The following is an 18,251-nucleotide window of genomic DNA, read 5'->3' as shown; positions in this document are numbered from 1 at the left end:
GAGGTGCTTGATGGGTAAAATGTAAATTATATGGGAAGAGCTTAAGAGGAGAATGTACGCACTAACCACACATAAGGACTTAGATTCTCCTCCTCCCGTCAATGCTCTGCTACTGTGTATTACAGACCCAGAGAGAGAAGACAGGTGTAAATCTCCCATTGACCTCCGGAAACCTAAAGAATGTAATGGATTTTAATCTCAGATAAAATGAAAGACCAAGTTGAATATTTATTCACTTTTTTTTTAACTTTTTATTTATTATCATTGATTTATATAGAGTGTTTTCATATTTAAGGTGATTTGTAACCAATTGGATAATTAACTGGAATCGTTAGCCATTGTTTTGTATATTTAAGCACATTGTCTTAATGGAGAATAAAACTGTAGAGTAAGACACTGTGTAATATAAATTATTTAAATGTACTTTAAGACATTTAGTACAGTGCAGACTTCCTTGGTTACGTTGGCAGAATACACACACGCACACACACACACACACACACACACACACGCACTCCCAGACACTTACACACACTTGCGTACTCTCCCCTTCATCTCATTCTTTCTGTCTCGTCTTAATGTAAACAGAACAGAATTAAGTTCTGAACATTCTCTCCACAGAATGACTGGGAACGACTATTTCTCGTCAGCTAAAGTGATGAATTGAAATATGACTGAGGTTTTCTGAGCACGGTCTCATTGTGCTGCCGATAATGACGTGTGATACCGTTTCAGAGAATAATGTTAATCCTAAAAAAGATAAGTCTATTATTCCTACACATTCATCCCCTTTTCATTTTTCCCAACCCCTGATTCTGTAAATATGATTTCTCCCCCTAAAGCAATCTCAGCTTCTCGTTCCGTTGTGAGTCACTTTGAAATTCCTTTATCTGAAAGAGAAACCCTTACCATTATACACAGGTTTTAGAAATAAATGCTCTTTATGGTGTCCCTTCAGTGCCAAAAAGGAAGCTTTTATTTTCGGAAGCGGCTAGGTCTGCTCTGGCTTGGCTATACTTAATCTCCACTAGTGTAGCTGTGTTGAACAGAACTTTACCAGCGGCTGTTCTCTCCCTGATCGTGTCTCACTGCTTAGGGCTCCGGGAGAGGTAGCAATAAACCACAGTAACTTCCTTGGGCTGCGAGGAGCGAGAGCTTTGCTTGCGAATTACACCTCAAGTACAAACAAGCATCTTGGTCATATTTAAGGGTTTATGTAAGCAACGAGCAGAGTGGTAACGTTCAAATGAAATAAAACTTGTTTTATTTCTTTTTTTAGATTGTTATTTCAACTCAGGGTTGGTGTTATCATGTTGTAAGTACCAGCTCAAAGCCAGTGTTTTTAAGTGGGTGATATCTGGCATTTTGATTTATTAAGCAATCTTAAGTGTTAAATATTTGAGCATAGCCGGGGCCCGGCACTTCTTTATTTTGAATGCGCTGTAACTTATGGCAATGATTAATTAATTTCACTGGAGCACAGAATTTGTGATTATTTTAAATGGTATCCATATCTTGACTTGATCTGAACTGAAGGAGCCAGCAGACGGTGAAATGTAATTTTTGTATTATTTTTCCAGGGAATGTAAGAATTCCAACTACCTGAACTGTGAACTGATAATGAATAGACTTCTTGGATCACAGAGTTAGTGGTCACGTTTTGGTTTCTGAAATAGTCATCAGGCTTCTTTAGACTGGAGTGCTGTTTCATATACAGTATCATGCAGGCACAGTGAGAATTGACCAGTGTTCCTGACTGCAGAAGGACACTGCAGAGTGGAATCCTGAACACTCAGGCTATTTGAATCCTGGGCAAATCTCAAATGACACCCTTTTCCCTATAGTGCACTACAAAGTCCACTACGAAGTAGTGCACTATATAGGGAACATGCACTATATAGCTGAACATGCAGCATATGTGACACCCTGCCACCTCAGTTCAATTTTGGGGCAGATAGAGACCTTTATGTGTCAAATAGGGGACAGTATAACACAGTACATCTAGATAGATGGCCAGTGTTGTGTGTTTGGTACATGATGAAGAGGTAGACATGTTAGTTAATGAGGAATGTGTGTGTATGTGTGACACGCTTACGTGTGTGTGTGTGTGTGTGTGTGTGTGTGTGTGTGTGTGTGTGTGTGTGTGTGTGTGTGTGTGTGTGTGTGTGTGTGTGCATGCGTCTGTGTGTGTGCGTGGGTGTGGGTGTGTGTGTGTGAATTGTCTCTGTCCTCCCACATCAGTAGTCTCACTACAAATTCACAATCTCAGCCCTGAATGCGTTGTCAGGATTCTGTCTGGGATTCTTCACCTGATGGAAAAGACAGATTTGCACGGCGTAAGATTCATGAGCAAACATTTACTCAGCCGGAGAGGAATAGCAAGCAAGGTACCGTTACAGGGGGAATTAGACACAAAGAGAAGTTACTTTAAACATTCGCAAATAATGTCTCTCGCACTGTATCCGAAATGATTCTCTGTCTATCAGACCCCGTAATAGGGACGTTGAAGTCACCCGTGATCTTTGACCCGCAGACGGATAAAATAAAGAGATCCCGTTTTCTCTCACTATCTCCCCTTAAACACTGTATGACTATTATCTTTCCCTCCCTAGCTGTACACCTATAGTATTACCAGTAAATTACGCTGGCAATACAGTCTGTGTCTGTGTCTGTGTAACTGATTCATATAATATGTGGTCTGGCACTCCTCATTGGAAGATTATGGCTTGAGAAAATGGCGTCAAATAGCTGGTGTGTTAAAATGCAGGACACTACCAATTTAAGGGATGTCAAACACACAGACAAGGCAGACATCCCTGAGCCTTATTCACTCACTCATGCACTGTTCAACTCCTCCATAGCCCATAGACTCAGGATAGCGCTAGTCCAGTAAATATTGTTACTGAGGGTGGAGGGCTGGATGCTTCCGGCCCAGTTGTTTCTAGGACAAGCTGATCCCAGGGCGGACTGGTTGGTAGCCCCGAGTGGTGTAGAACATGGGGGAAGACCTGCGGTGGACATACACACATGTAGGCCCAATGCACGCGCGCACACACACACACACACACACACACACACACATGTAAGCGTGTCACACATACACACACACACACACGTAAGCATGTCACACACACACACAACAACACATACACCAATACTCACTTATACCTCTGGTGCCATGCATTGTCACTATCCATCTCTCTCAATGTGTACAGTGAGCCCTGACTCTCTGTCAGTCACCCAGTCACCGCTATAGTCAGATCCTCTCTCTGTGGTCCGCAGCCAGGGTGGATCTAATTGACATTCTAATTGGCAGATTTGAATGCTGCCTTTAGATGGCTAATTAATTTGTCTCACCGCTGTCATTAAGGTTAAAGCACCATCTGATCTCTCGGAATATGATTAGCATATATCTGCATTATCATTATCATCGGTTAGACACATGCACAGATTTTTGTGGAGGAGGGAGAAATTATACCGTTGTCATGATTAAGATGGATATTGTATTAATATTTTGCATTTCCTTGATTTAAATGACAATACGATTCACCCTTGTTTCTCGTTTAAGCAACATTTGATAGGTGAGAGGTTTCTTTCTCTTAACCAAATTTCTCATTCCAATTCTTAAAAAAAAAAATATTTACTCATAATTTTCAAGTAAATTACATATAGTAAATTGAACCTGTCTTGTGGGTTAATAAACATCTGATTGGTTTAATTTCAAAATCCCCAATTTTAAGTTGAGTTAGGTAATGCTTCTCATTGTATTAACATGTCATTAAAATATCCTTATTTTTCCCTCATATATCTTCAAGTTTTCCTCGCATCCATCGCCCTTCCCCCAAAAATCTCCATTAGAATGTTCATAAAATCCTAGTAAAGGCAATCAGGCGGTGTTTCTCTGAATATTTTAAACATTGGGCATGTAAAATGTATGCCTAATTTGAATACTTATTAGTCGCCTGATCTCGGCTGCTGCTTTGTGTTTCTTGGGCTGAGATTCATCACTGGTTTGGGTGTCACACATTATGCCAGTCTTACCCTCTCACTATGTTCTTCTCCTCTCTCTCTCTCTCTCTCTCTCTCTCTCTCTCTCTCTCTCTCTCTCTCTCTCTCTCTCTCTCTCTCTCTCTCTCTCTCTCTCTCACTCTCTCTCTCTCTCTCTCTCTCTAAATTCAATTCAAGGGGCTTTATTGGCATGGGAAACATATGTTAACATTGCCAAAGCAAGTGAAGTAGATAATATACAAACGTGAAAAAAACTATAAAAATTAACGGTAAACATTACACTCACAGAAGTTCCGAAAGAATAAAGACATTACAAATGTCATAATACAGTGTTTTAACAATGTACAAATCTGCTGTTTCAAATCTCTCTCTCTCTCTCTCTCTCTCTCTCTCTCTCTCTCTTTCTCTCTCTATTTATCATGCTCTCTTCTTCTCTCTTTCCCCCTCTCTGCCCCCCTCTCAGGCTCTCTCCTTTTCTGTCTCTCGCTGCCCCCCCCTCCCTCTCTCCGTCCCTCTGTCTCTCTCTCTCCCTCTCTCCCTCCCTCTGTCTCTCTCTCTCCCTCTCTCTCACCACTAATGTTTTAACAGGGAGTGTTTGTTCATAAGCACGTCTTGTTCACTGCTTATTTACTGTGGCCGGAGCAGCTGTCACCCTGCTCTGTGTAACTCCTGCTCCTGTTTGTTCTGCCTGTATCCTGTTTATCCTGCACCCTGGACATCCTTTAAAGACTGTCTGCTGCTAGCTGGCTTTGTGGCTGGGTCTGCCCCTCATCACACAGTTACACAGTCTGGCCCAGTCATTCTAATGGCATGTACTGATGTGAGAATGCGGTTATGTTAGAAACAGAATCTGTTTCGTTACCTGAACTGTGAATTGATAACAAATTGGCGTCAGAGTTGGTGGTCACGTTTGGTGTCTGAAATAGTTTTCAGGCTCTTGAAGACTAGAGTGCTGCTGTTTCATATACAGGGAGCTCCAAAAGTATTGGGACAGTGACACATTATTTGTTGTTTGGCTCTGTACTCCAGTAATTTGAATTTTAAATGATACAGTGACGCACAAATATCATACCCCCAAGACATGCTTACCTCTCATCATTATTCACGATTCATTCAGGATTATCCGTAATCATGGTAGCATCCACATTAATGTAGAAGTGTTTAGAAACATATTCTATTCTTATTAACAATAAAAGTGACTCTAAAATGACACAATACATGATTTCATTTATATTGGGCACAAAATAATCTGAAACACAACCAAAACAAACAGCAAATGCACCCCACATGCTTGATGTAATCATTGTGTGTTAGGAATATGGGACCAACTTTCGACTACTTTAATACACATACAAGTGAATTTGTCCCAATTCTTTTGGTTCCCTAAAATTGTGGGACTATGTACAGAAAGTGCTGTAATTTCTAAACAGTTCACCCGATATGGATGAAAATAACCTCAAATTAAATCTGACCGTCTGCACTTTAACCGCATAGTCATTGTATCATTTCAAATCCAAAGTGCTGGGAGTACAGAGCCAAAACAACAACAAAATTAACTGTCTCAATTCTTTTGGCGCTCATTGTATCATACACGGAGATGGAATCTGTGTTTTGACTCAAGAAAGAGACACTGCGGAGTGGCATGCAGTCTATGGGCAAATCTCAAATGACACCCCATCGTGTCACCTCAGTAGTCAGATTGGGGGCATTTTAACCTGTATGTGTCCTGTTATTTACAGTATTCCCACCAGATAGAGATGGCCAGTGTTGTGTGTTTGCTACATGATGAAGAGGGAGACATGTTAGTTAATGAGGAAACATCAGGTGCTGTTAGAGTATCCCTTCTAAGGTCAATGTGTAGTGTGTGTTTGTGTGTGTGTTTGTGTGTGTGTGTTTGTTTGTGTGTGTGCTTGTGCATGTTTCTGTCTGTGTATGTGTACTCAATGTGCATGAGCACGTACGTCTGTGCACAGGCATGCATGTATATATGTGAGTGAGTGAGTGAGTGAGTGAGTGAGTGAGTGAGTGAGTGAGTGAGTGAGTGAGTGAGTGAGTTTAGCATTTCATTATCAGCATTATCTCTCAAAATCAGTCATGGTACAGGATGCTTTGAATCAAAACTTAGTATTAATTGCTCAGCCTATGCATGTGACACAATTGGTGTATTTGATCTCAGAAAGGGAGGAGGGCTGTACTGTACCACCACAGATATAAGAAGGGATATTATTTGAATATAAATAACCATACATAACGATTTGAAATATCATTATTGCATACAGACTATATTAATGTTATAGACATTATATTTTATTGAAGGGAAACTGAAATATGAATCCCCCAAAATTATACATTTGAATTATTAGGTACAACCTTAATGAATATGCTAATTATGGAGAGGCTGTCAAATAGAGAAGCCCCATCAGAGTGGTATTAGAGATGCAGAACACACCTCGAACAGTGTGTTGTGTTGGGTCAGTCAGTGTGATTCGACTTATTTTAGTTATTGTGAGGATTTCCACTGATCCTGGGCAGGACTCCTCATTGCTCCAACCAAGGTACAGAGCATTTATGCAGGGGAAATTATATATATTTTTTAAATGGATTACAGGAGAGGAGGTAATATGCATAATTTATGCTGTTTTTAGCACAATCATTAGTGATATTCGTGATATTTTTTTGCTTCTTTTCTCTTCTTCGTCTCAGCTTTTCATATCTAATAGATGCTGGTGAAATGAGTTCAATACCTTACATTTATTTGCCAATGGACCAGTTTAATTGTGTCCCGTGGAGAACAGCAGTAAATGTTTTAAATGTCACCAAAATAAATGAATATTTGAGGTTTGATTAAAAAACAAAGAGAAATATTTTTTTGCCAATATGTGACATATGAGCTTTTTCTCTATGGAAGCCTCGGAGGCACATTTTATTTAGACACAGCTAAGGGAGAGGAAGCCTATTACATAATTTATCACCGGGTGATACCATGTGATTTGGACCTCCCCTCCCCTCCCACCTCCTCCCCCTCCTGTACCACATTTTAATTTTGCATGATTAGCTGTGCGTCATTAAGCAACTTTGTTCATGTGAGACTCGCACTAAAATCCTGACAGAATCAAGACGGGGAATAGTTTAGGAGGGTCTGTGTGTGCCTAGACAGGGTGAGGGGTATATCAAGGAGTGAGTGAGCATGTCAAAAAAATTAAGTGTGCTTGTGCGGTCATGTGTGTGTCTGACTGCGTGTGTATTTGTATGTATTTTTATACGTCCGTTAGAAAAAGTATTTCTGTATTTTTTTTAAATAATACATCATAAATCAAGTGTCCTATACACACATATTCCCAACATGGGCGTAGTGCAGCAGAGGCCCTATTTGTGCCTAAATTCTAGTGATTAAAACACTTACCACGTTTAGACTCTACCCTCTTTTACAAAGAGACCAAGAGGACGTGCATCTCTTTGTATTGCTTCATTTACACAATGAATGCATCATTCCTCCTGCATCACCCCCTCCCCCTCTTAAATGCTTTCATTTGCAGAGGTAATAATGGAAGCTTTAAAAATAAAAAAAAATTTAAAAAATGAGGGGAAAAGAAATGAAAAGAGAAGAAAAGGGTTGTAACAAGAGCCTTAACTGGTGCCTCTTAATCACTTCTAGGTTGTAAGTCATGATGCAGGAGTCGGCCACAGAGACAATAAGCAACAGTTCAATGAGTCAAAATGGAATGAGCAGCCTGAGCAGCCTATGCAGCCAATTAGATGCTGGCAGTAGAGATGGAAGATCAAGCGGTGACACGAGCAGCGAAGTAAGCACAGTCGAGCTGCTGCATCTCCAACAACAGCAGGTAAGTTGTGTTTCTCCTGCACATCACAATGCTCTAACTGCTAGCACAGGGCTTGTACTGATAGGACAGACACTACTTTTTTGGAGATGACACTGTGCATTTAGTGTAGAAATAAAGTTGTGTTTTTATTGTATGGATTTATTCGCGTGTTTATGACTGTTTTTATTGATAGTTGTTTATTGTGTGGTTGGGCATGTATGTTTTTGATTTTGACATGTTGCTGTTGAGGACTACTTGTCTAGAGGTTGTGTAGTTGTTGCTGGTGTTTTACTGTGTTTTTATTGATATTTGTGTGTGTGCTGTGTTGAGAGCACACTTCAGCTGAGGCTATTTGAGTGTGTGTGTGAGAGAGCGCCGGCTGGCGCTGCCGTTGTGTGCGCGCGCCCTGTGTGTGGGTTTGAGAGCCGTGGCTCAGCTGTAGCCACCAGAGGGCCTCCTAACTCGGTCCTATAGCCGTCCACTCTACTCTGCCACGGCCCCTGGAGGCAACCCTTTGACCGGGACACACTTCTGCATGCTCTCTGTTCTGACTGCTGTCTCTCATCTGGCCTGTGGAATTAACAAAGAATTCATACATTTTTTTGTTTAACTGTTTAGTGCGTTTTTATAACATTTTCTGTTGATGGTGTTGATTTTATTGATCGCTGTGGGATATTTAAACGTGACTGGGGCTGTTGTGTGAGAGCTGTGAGAGTCAGGCGCTGTTGGGGAGAGGAGTCAAGTGCTCGTGTCTTTTCATGGAGAATGATGGCTTTGACAGTTTGCCAAAAGAGCAGCAGTAGAGGTCGGGCTGTGCTTAGGGGGCCCCTCGCCGCGGGTTTTAACAATGCGTGTTGCTTCTGTGTATGGAACCCTGCGAGTGTGTGTTTGTGTGTGTTGTCTACTTGTAACTGTGTTTCTTTTGTTGCTTTGAGGATGTTTCTATATTTTTACATGTGTGAGTTTGTGTCTGTGTGTGTCCATGTTAGTGTGTGTGTACGCACATGCTGGTGGAGGCAGCTGAAGCCCTGTGGTTAAGTCGTGCCGGTGTGTGTGTGTGTGCGTGTCGGATGGGTGGGGGTGCAGCCAGTGTAGCAGAATGAAGCATGTCCTGCAGTCCTCCCCCGGCCCTCCTACACCCCACCTAACCCCCCTGCCCCAGCCCTGCACCACCCCCGATGCTCCAGCTGGTGATTACAACAGCATCACGACACCATCGCCTCACCCCCTATTCATCATCACACTGCCTGTCTCTCTCCCTGCAGACGGCTGATTGGGGTCAGTTCTCTCCTTCTCTCATTATTCTTTTATGTTTTAACCTGTCCTACTGTGGAGGACTGCAGATACATACTCACTGTATATCTCACCATAGGCCTATATCGTACTATAGGGCCCTGTGTGCACAGGGCTGGAAATCTCTCTGCTCTCCTTCACTAGTCTCGGGAGTGTGTAGTCATAACAGTAGAAACAATAGTCATCTATTTTTTATTTTTTATTTCACTGCCATTTTAAATACTTACTATTATATATTTTTTCGAATATTTTATTATTATATTATAATTATGTATTGTTATTATTTCACAAGGACAATTTTTTTTAGAACACTTAAATCGCTTAAATCTAAAACGCACACCTAAGGCAACGAGAACAGATCTTAGAACTTTAGTCAGAAACTCATTTACTGACAAAGGAAGTCGAAGCCGTAAAAGAGAGCCACGGAGGGAAAGAGCAACGTAAGCATAAAGTATCTAGTTAAGTCGTTGAGACGGACACATTGTGAAGGGGAAATGTGGAGGGATGTGACAATCTTCTCCTGTAAAGAGCAGCTTTATTTCTGTGGCGAGACAGACACATTGAAATGAGTGGTCCAGCTAACAGGTCTCCTGAGGCTTTTTAAACAGAGTCCCTGTGCTGTTAACTTCACACACTTCCTGTTCTGGGCTCTGGGCTCACATCACTCTCCCTCTGGTCTGGTCTGTCTGTATGGAGAGGATACCTCTACCTTGGTTAGCATTGGTTAGCATAAGCTTACAGTTGTTTATGAGTGGTTAGTGGATTGGTATAAAGGGTTGTGTGTGTGTGTGTGTGTGTGTGTGTGTGTGTGTGTGTGTGTGTGTGTGTGTGTGTGTGTGTGTGTGTGTGTGTGTGTGTGTGTGTGTGTGTGTGTGTGTGTGTGTGTATGTTTTAACGTGATTTAGGTATGTGCTGATTTTTCTCCATACTTACAGCATGGATTGTGCTGTACTGTATGTACATGCGTATGCTTATCTAAGTGTATTCCAGCACTTTGAAGAGAGCCAGGGTTTAATTTTCTGACATACAGTATTTGGAATGACATTGAGTGTTCCAGTGGGCATAAAGGGAGCTGATAGAATCTCCCCTCTCTCATCATGGTGCTAGAGAGGATGGTTAATAAGCACTGATTAATTCTCCACTGTCCCTTTGGGTTCAGCTGTTCCACAGTCATCGCAACACACCACCTCCAGCTATAATTAGCAAGATGCCATTTTAGCGTTTTCTCTTTTTTGTGTTGATTTCCTTGAAGGATGCAAATCAGCATGTTCACGAGAGCTTTTTAACTTTTTGGCCAAAACAAGGGGATAGAAAAAAATGGGATTTACATGTGTACATTTAAAAAATAAAATAAAATCTTCCCCGATCAAAAAACAAGATAGCCTTCAGATGATTTCCATGCTTACGTTTGCATTAATATGAAGGGATTAAAAAACATTTCACTAAACAGGTTGATTGCTAAGGTCAAAGCCATTGCCACGTAGTAGGCCTTCCTGAATAATAAATACGTCCATGTCACAATTGAATTTCAAGCACACATTATGTCATCCTCTCATCACCATATTCCCAAGGTCTCCCCTAAATAGGCCTAATTTGATTTTAGATTGTAGATTAGATGTCCTGTGTATCTGATTGCAATTTGCCAGTTAGGCCCAGGTAGCCACACAGTCGTAAATGTTCCATACAGCCTAATTACTATGCAAAACCATGATGATAAAAGCACTCAGAAATGCTCTCGTGTTTTTTTTCTTCCTTTAATTAAATCAATCTATAAGGCTGCGGTCGTACAAATGTATTAATATGTGATAAAAATGAGTATACATGGTGCTCTGCATCGATCTGCTGGATCCATACCATAATGTTCTTTAACGGAGCGGTTAGTTGATTACAGTGGCCTATAATCTATATGGCCCTTATCAGGAGAATGGATGACTGAATATTTATTTCATTCAGATGAACTGTCCTGTTATGTACGGAGGCCAGATCCATTCGTCTCAGCTCTTAGTCCCCTGGCTGTCCCATACCAGTTTATCTGTCACCAGTACCTGATGCTCTGCAAAAGGAAAGGATTCCAAACTTTCTCAATGGATTTAATGGCTTTACTGAGATAAATCGCTCCTGTTTGAGCTATTTAAAGTTGTGCATTTCCATATTTGGGAAGTGTTTATTTGGCCAATTTAAAATAAAATCTATATATTTTTTTTAACTCCCAAAACACAAAGCAACACAAGGTGTCTTTTCACATCTGTGGCTCCGTCTGCTGTTCCAGTGCTACTGTGTTTGTGAACAGGCCAATGTGTGTTATTTACATCATTGGAACGTCAACACGTTTCTTACTGAGAACAGAGTTTAAACAGCCACTTAGTGTGTCTGGCCTCGGCTTGTTGGTTTTCACAAGTAAACACTCTCCATCTACTGCTGCATTACTAATGACAGAGAGCTCCCCCATCAGCACCTAATAAACAGACCTCTCTCTCTCTCTGTGTGTGTGTGTGTGTCTGTGTGTGTGTGTGTGTGTGTGTGTATGTGTGTGTGTGCCGGTGTGTGTGTGTGTGTGTGTGTGTGTGTGTGTGTGTGTGTGTGTGTGTGTGTGTGTGTGTGTGTGTGTCAGGTGTGCAAGGGGCCACTGGGAGTTTTAATTACTGTCAGTCAGGAGGATGCAGGCTCAAGACGCTTGTACACAACAGCTTGCCAGGGCTTCTGTTGTCCTCACAATCCATATTCTGGGTCTTTGCCTATAGGGAAAATGGTGGAGGTGGAGGTGGCAGTGCTACATTAAAAAGTTACTGTGACGTGATGCTGAATCTATCTGCTCCATCCTAGCTCATCAGGACAAACAAAAATAAGAATTCTCCCCCCTCTGATGCAAATCTGGGCATTGCCCTTGAGCATAACTGAAAGACCTAATCAACCTGTTTCTCTCCCCTCTGGAGCCCGGTGAGGGAGGTGACTCTCATTTGCACTATTACACAAAGAACCTCATTGGGTTTATCTTTACAGGCCAAGACTGGCCCGACTCGAGTGTGTAAATAACACACCTCACCACCAGCCTACTATAGACTACACTATGCTTTCAGTCAGGTTATGATAAAGGCTTTCTTCTTGAAATATGAACCGTTTGAAAGAGAAGGCTACTGTATGTAGTCATCGTTCTAAATGGAGATAAGAGTGTCGGTTTGAAAGGCGGAAAGTTGACAGGGACCCACAGTTTATGTCTTACGTATTTCTTTTTTTTCTCTCCATCACAGTTTCCACAGTCGAAGGATGGCCCGTGCCTCCCTGCTCCATGCCCCACTTATTTATAGTGGGTATAGCTATACATTTCATTTCTAACATTTCACTACTATCTCCTAGACGGTCTCTGAAGTACTGCACATACAGCCTGACATATAGGTTCGTCCGTCTCCCCTCTATGTCGATGACACTCAAGATATAGGATGTGAATGACAGACAGGACGACGTTGCTGCTGTTTGCTCCCCTCCCCAGACAAAACAGGAGTATTATTCTGTTATCTTTCTAGTCACCCCTCGCTTCTTCTTCTTTTTTTGTCCATCTGTGTTTAAGACACGTTACATGTGGCTTCGTGGAATTTACAGTGTGGCTCCCGCAGTAACTCCATTTCACGTCCCGGTCTCCTGAGACCCGCGGAAATGTCAAGCTGCAAGGCTTTGAAAGAGAGACGAGGAAGATAGAGAGAGAAATGGGGATGGTGGAGCGGGGGAGAGGAGAGAGAGAGAGAGAGAGAACGGGAGAGGAGAGAAATCCGCTGGAAACAAACACTTATGAGCATTTTATGCTTGAGCAGCTGGGTGCAATTGTGAGGGGAGTGGTGTGTGAGCGGTGCGCGTGTGAGTGCTGTGCGGGTTGAGATGCATCACAGGTGGAACACAGCAGGCTAGGGGGAGGAGAGTGTCCACCGTGTCACCAACGGTATCGCTGCCCACACACACACACACACACACTCTTGACGAGCTGCCACTCTCTCAGAGAACACGTGGTGATGAGGTCCAGAAAATAGTCAACATTATATTTCTGAAGGTGCCATATTATTATGGGATGTGATGGTTCTTAGCATTAGCAAGATAAGAGTTAGCGTAGGCTACATCCAATGTAGTAGTAGTACAGCATTCATCTCACTCCATAGTGCTAGAGTGCTGCTAGGACTGCTGTGGGTTAGAGCCAGTGATTAGAGTCAGGGTTAACCTCGCTTTATAAATAAGACCCAGCCAGCCAGTGCAGGTCAGGATCAATGGCCACTTCACAACTCATTTCCTTTTATGCCTCCTAAACCGCCCTGCTCCGCTCCCTACGACCGGGAAATAAATAGTGCCCGATCCATAGTCCTGGATCCGTAAGCCCCCGGCTATTGCTACAGCTCAATGCCCAACAATCATTTATTTGCAGATGGCTTTTTTTCTTCTCTCTAAGAATGCATCTCAGATTGTTCACCCCTTCACAATAATTGTATTGAAACAGGCATTCTGTCATTGTTTGTTGCCACTCCCCTGTCATTGACTAACAATAGACTAGCAGGTCGTTAATACGGCGTGGTGGAGGGGCCAGTCACTGAAGGTGCTTACATTATGCCTGGGTTCGGGATGTAGAGTTTGCTGGGGGGGAAGGAGGGGAAAAAAACGTCCTTAAAGATGCAGTTGTAGAGACGAATACATTGCTGCTTGCCTTACGCGAGCGATTCCCCAAAGCAAGTGGCTTAGACGTTTGATAGCCTGCGACACCGCTATCCATTTAACAGAGCTTAGAAATAACACATATGCATATGTCCTACGTCTTAAGCTGACAACCAAGAGGCAGGATTTGCTAGAAGGCAGCTTTGGAGCGTTGTGAATTTAACAAGCATGTCTAGTATTACAGTTTCTCTCCGCTTTAGCCATGAATAGTCACAAATCAGCGTCCAAAACGCCTGCCTTGCAGTTGTTGTTTTTCCTTCCCTCCTGAAACAAATATTAAAATCTGATTCAATGGGATGACTAGAAGTAGGCAGCTCCAGTGTCTGCGGTCCTTAGTCCTTTTCTTAACCCCAACTGTTTCCACTGTCCATGGACCAAACACCAGATGTCAGCTAGCATTCTCTGCTTTTTATGCACGAACACTATCAGGTGTTCTGACTCCAAACAGAATCTTCCTCCTGAATATGTGAATGGTTTATTCCCCCCTGAAAGCTGTGGCTGTAAGCCTTCTAGGGAAGAGATTCTCAACCTCCACCCACAGCCTCCCGGCTAACATTGTATGTATATGTAGTAGGGGCCTTTTTCCTCTCTCAGCCGGCTGCTCTTCTCCTCTTCAGGCCTTTCTAACAAACCCAGTAAATAAGCCCGGGCCTCACCTCGCCAAATACACAAGAGGCTTTTTCAAACAGACATACATGTCACTTAGCTCTGGCTTTACGGTCTGCCTTTCTCACTAGCGGGCTTTCGTTTGAAGCTCCCCTTATTGGTCCAGAGGCCTTAGCTGCAGACGTTCCCGTTCCATTTCCTCTCCTGTCATTCTGGCTCGGATGTCTTCATCACTTCATCAGCCATTCTGGGTGTCTCTCCCGTCTCCTCTCGTCTGGTCTCACCCCAGTTTAAGGGAGGACAAATGGAAGTAAGAGTAGAAGACCTACAGCAAAGAAACCCAAGCCTTGCAGACCAGACAGACCCTCTAATGAAGCTGTTCTCTGTTCCCCATCCCCTGCAGCCTGCCAGTCCTCATCAAGGCCCTAACCGCTGGTTATGTACCTGCACTGGGACAACTTAACTTGGGTTGAATTGATCAGTGATAGCAGTGGAAATCTGCTTCGTTCTTTCAGCCTGATAAGGGAAGTCTATGAGCATATGCAGAACATGCTTTGTGGTATGCGTAGCAGCGCTTCATGCTCGAGTTGACACTAAGCTGATATTGGGTTTCACGCTTGAGTCTTTGTGCACGAGGCACCAATAAAAATGGGAAGATTTGATTGTTTCTGCATATGCATTTATCAGAAGTTTACATGATAAATATACATTAGCTGAGTGACTTGGCCATGCGTGGGATTGTTTCGGTGATAGTGCTGCTTTATGCATTCACTTTCACCTGTTTGGACTTCATCATCCAATTCCCTATGAAAATGATCATCGTAATTTGCTCAAATGTCACATTTTTTACCCCAAACGAGGTATGGGCTTTTGTTAATGTCTTTAGAGTGCAGAAATATTGCTTATTTGGTACACGTTTTTATCATCCACATTTCCACAGTTGATCACCTACATTTCAGACTTCAACATAGCAGCATGTTTAGCACTTCCTGTACGAACTTTAACTGCGTTCTAGGTTCAATAACATCAATGATATACAATGTATGATCATCTGAACAATGTTGAGGATTGACACTCTTAGAGTATGAAATCATACCCCCTTCCGTTTGATCTATTTCTATGCAGTAGCTCCTTCCTTCGCTAGAAATGATCTGTCATTTCTTTTTGATGTAGATTCAAGTCGGAGGTTTTTTTTAATAACCGGTGTAATTGTGCCGGCCTTGTGTGGAGTGCTGTGGAGGGAGTGACCATGCTTTTGGCACATTTATCAAAGCCCCCCCCCCCAAAAATAGAAAATGCAAAAAGCCCCCCGCTTCTCACATGGACACACTAAGTGAGCGACACAGTGATACATTTTCTTGTTAGGAGAAATTACATCCACTAACTTGAGCTATTTCAGCATGAAATTGAAAAAGAAGCATTTCTCCTGAATTTCCATTCTTGATTCAATGAAAGATGTAGATTAGCCCTTTGGAAAGGGGAGGAAAAGAATGAAACTAAAGAAGTATGACTTTTTTCACGCTAGGAGGTTATTCTTATAAGCGTGTTATAGGATGCCGTTGAAAAATTGAAAAAGGGCTTTGTTTATGGAAGCAAGGGTATAGTCAGCCAGGTAGTGGTCTGAAACAAATATATTTCATGTTGTTTTTTCCACCACTGTGTGTGTGTGTGTGTGTGTGTGTGTGTTTGTGTGCGCTCATGTGTGTGTTTGTGTGTGACCATCTGTGACTGCTTGTGTCTATGCCTGCAGATGTGTTCACTGGTGTGTGTGTGTACATCTTTATCTATGGGGCTTGTGCTCATCTCACTTCCCACCTTAGTCACACACAACTCTCATGTAGTCAGAGCGGTGCGGGGATGGCACTTCCAGAGCCATAGCTCCTTTCCTCCTCTCTCCCTCCCAGCCTTCCACCACTTCTCAGCCTCCCTCCACCGCAGGCAGGCAGGCAGGCAGGCAGGCAGGCAGGCAGGCAGGCAGGCAAGACGCTGATTGATAGACGCGGCGTGTCAGAGAGGAGAAGATAACTGTATCTATCGCAGCTCACTTAAAGGTCAGACACACGGAGTAATTGGAATATTCACAAGACAACTGGATGAGAGAGTGGTGGGGATGGTACGTGAAGAGAAGGAGGTGTTGAAAGCGTAACTCCATAAGCAGGGAAACAGTTGACGGAGATGCATTGACCCTCCACGGCTAGATGTAGTGGCCATTAACTTCAGTGATCTTTGGGGGAACCGGGCGTTCATTGAGATTGGGCCCCGGAGATCCATCACCCTGGCATCTTGGATGGGCTGGAGGCTCTTCCCATAGAGGCTAATGACAACACAGGACCCAGGTAATCGAACAGAAAGCAACCACTTTCTGGTCACCTAGGTGAAGGTGTGCTGAGAGAATCAGTACGGAGTGTTATCTTATGAATTTTTTCCTTGTTCTTTGTGCTGCCATTGTTTGGTAATGTCAGGAAAGCTAGATTAATAAAGTTTAGGACTGCTTCATTCCTCCTTGCACTGCCAATTGAATTGGCTACAAACATGAGAAAGAGCCTAGCCCAATACAACTGCTGTGTGCGCTCTCTATTCCAGCCCATGCACAATACTAGCCTAGCTCCACACTCAGCCCAACGGCTATTGGGTTAGCCATGCAGTCATTAAGGTTTTCATTTACAACTAAGGTCAGAGTGGCATTTAATCGACCCCAGAGGTAACACTTACCACACAACCTGAGCCTCTGCCAGGGCCAGACGCACTCTATTGACCTGCAGCATGAGAGCCTCCGAGGGGGTGTGATCAACTGGCTACAGCAAAGCACACGAGCTGATTAGCTCAGTTATCTAAAAACTCAATTTCTGTGGAAGGGAAGAGACAAGGCCTCAATCTACCTAAGATGCTGTTGTCCTTCATAGACAGTATGTGATTCCTGGTTAAGTCCACTTTGGTCCATAAGCACTAGTGGTGTATCAATGTGATTTGGTAATGATGGGTGTTAAATGGGTGAGATTAAACACACAGTCAAGCTCAAGGATAGTTAGTTCATAACACATTCAGATATGGGCCCAGGCCGGTTTTTGGCAGTGCTTGGATGTGGTGAAGCTTTACTCTCATATTGCATATTTTCATTTCAATAGGATTTTGTTAACAGTCCTTTTATGACTCAAGGTTTTTGGCAGTGTAGTGTGTGTCCGCACGTGTGTGTGTGTGTGTCCGCGCGTGTGTGTGTGTGCGTGCCTGCGTGCGTGCGTATCATTTTAGGCATGTGTATTGGTATTGACATCCTGCACAAACACATGATCTTCTGTCGATGCCGTTGAAAGGTTCCCTGCTCTCCTGTGCCGTAGTCAGAAAGCTCATAGCCTCCGGCCATCCACTTTGTTGTGTGAGCCTCTTAGTAACTGAAGACGGACACAAACAGAACACTGATGGTGGAAAACAACTTCATTCTGCCGTCCCTTCTTTTTCCACTGGTTGGCCCTGCTCTAAATGAACTGTAGATGCTTTTAATGCAACATTTAATAGTAGGTATTCTTCCAACTGTGTGACGTTCAGCCGTCTGGAACTGTGAAAAAGGAGATGGATCATAATCACTTGAAAGGGGAATCAAGCGAATCAAGTGTGTGCCTGGACCGTTAAGGAGTGGTGGGGTGCAGGCAAACACACAGGCATGCACATACACACACACACACCCCAACACATATACTGTATATACACACACACACTAGGCACGCACACACGTACACTCACACATACACTCTCTCCCCACACACCTCCCTCAGGTGTAAGTGAAAGGCAGTCTCTTCTCTTTTTCATAGTAGATTGTGGTAGCGTTCAGTTGTTGGA

The 18,251-nt window shown here is 43.0% G+C and overlaps 1 long non-coding RNA gene across 1 annotated transcript in view; it reads left to right on the top strand.

Moving 5' to 3' along the window:
- LOC115180521 (uncharacterized) overlaps window positions 1-18,251 on the top strand; it is a 67,493-nt gene that overhangs the window by 42,624 nt on the left and 6,618 nt on the right. Inside the window, exon 4 of the long non-coding RNA XR_003873098.1 lies at window positions 7,664-7,850. This is a non-coding gene — a long non-coding RNA (uncharacterized LOC115180521). The remainder of the gene's footprint in view (window positions 1-7,663; window positions 7,851-18,251) is intronic.

Source organism: Salmo trutta, chromosome 40 (genome assembly GCF_901001165.1).
Source record: "Salmo trutta chromosome 40, fSalTru1.1, whole genome shotgun sequence".
Lineage (NCBI taxonomy): Eukaryota > Metazoa > Chordata > Actinopteri > Salmoniformes > Salmonidae > Salmo > Salmo trutta.
This window is presented reverse-complemented; position numbering and strand designations above follow the sequence as displayed.